The sequence below is a fragment of the Antedon mediterranea genome, chromosome 7 (assembly GCF_964355755.1).
Source record: "Antedon mediterranea chromosome 7, ecAntMedi1.1, whole genome shotgun sequence".
Classification (NCBI taxonomy): Eukaryota; Metazoa; Echinodermata; class Crinoidea; order Comatulida; family Antedonidae; genus Antedon; species Antedon mediterranea.
The window spans coordinates 6642881-6644651 of record NC_092676.1 but is presented as its reverse complement, the minus strand read 5'-3'; positions in this window follow the sequence as shown (position 1 = coordinate 6644651).

Here is a 1771-nt window from a genome sequence, read left to right as displayed (position 1 = left end):
AAGGAAAGGTACGTCCACGATGTGCTCGTGTCTCTCCGCCCGCCCGGTTGGCGATTTTTTTTTTCGTACATAAGTTGGGGACCCCATGTGAAAGATAGCCGAACTACTTCCTAAATATAACTAAACCTAACCCTCCAAATAATCTCTCTCTCACTATAAAGTAAAAGAAGTAGCTCATGGGAGTCGAACCCCATACATCGACATGTGAAGTCCATAGTCTTATCCACTCGACTACACAGACGGCTCGACAGAAATCGTTTGCATTAGCGAATTGTAGTGAGCTGAATTCTTACGTCACACCTTATGGATATGAATAATGAATATTCATGTTTATTTTGTGACGTTTCACGAGGGGTCCCCAACTTATGTACGAAAAGAAATATCGCGCCCGGTTGCGTTGCCTGATGTGGTACTTCGTCTACTAGGCCTAGGAGGCATGGGTGTCTGTTTAAGCGCCGAAGAACATCACAATACATGGAAGATGCAATAGGAGCATGAAGAAGAATGAAAGATAATAATTAATATATTTACGCAACAATTGTAAATAAAATCAACAGTTAACATGTATTAAATGCACCGTATATATATGTGTGTCAAACCAAAAATGACAATACATAAATAAAGTCGATGATTCCGAACCAAATGCCCAAATAATTCTACAGTGAATATAAAACATAAGTTTAGAAAATAAATAACATCCTTACCATGCCATTCCATCAAAGCATGTTTTGACGATTGCTTTTTAAGGGCCTGTTCAGACATACGGAGTTATGCTTTCGTATTGTACGCGGCGTACAAGTCCATAGGTCTGAACCAGGAAAAGATTAGTGGAAGCCACCTCGTACGACACTGATATTTCGTACGCTACGAAAGCTCAAGGTATGAGTTTAGTGGACGTCGCTTACAATACGAAAGTCACGCATCGATGAATATGACCTAGGTTAGATATCTAGCCAATCAAATTACAATATTCGCCACATCACATCGTGACATGTGCTCCTCATCGTATAGCCAAGCTGATCCATTTGTTGTGATCGGTGAACGTGCGAAAAAATCATACCTTTTGTTGTTACACTATACAGTATTATTATTATTATATTAATTAATTTAAAATGTCATCAAAGCGTGCGCATTGGCGAGAAACCGAAGTAAAATACCTTATTTCATTGTGGGGAAGCCCTGAGTTCAGAGATCGGTTGGAAGTAAAAAACTGTCGTAAAAGCACCGGCGGCAACAAGATGTCTATGTTCAACGACATGGCGGACACGTTAGCAGATGGGCCATCCTCATAAGAAGGATTTAATATCCAAACGAAATTGAAGGGGTCGTCGTATAAAGCGGCGAAAGACCGAGTAAATAAATCTGGAGCCGGTGCAAGTACGGGATTTGAACATTTTTCTGCCATAAATGATATTTTAGGTCATAGACCTACAGTATAAACCCAAACCCCAAAACGATCGGCTGGTTGGTATGCCTGACAACCAATCGATAATGCCGAGCCCAAGTGTTTGGTCTAGGCCTAAAACGATCGGCTGGTTGGTATGCCTGACAACCAATCGATAATGCCGAGCCCAAGTGTTCGGTCTAGGCCTGTAACGATCGGCTGGTTGATATGCCTGACAACCAATCGATAATGCCGAGCCCAAGTGTTCGGTCTAGGCCTGAAACGATCGGCTGGTTGGTATGCCTGACAACCAATCGATAATGCCGAGCCCAAGTGTTCGGTCTAGGCCTGAAACGATCGGCTGGTTGGTATGCCTGACAACCAATC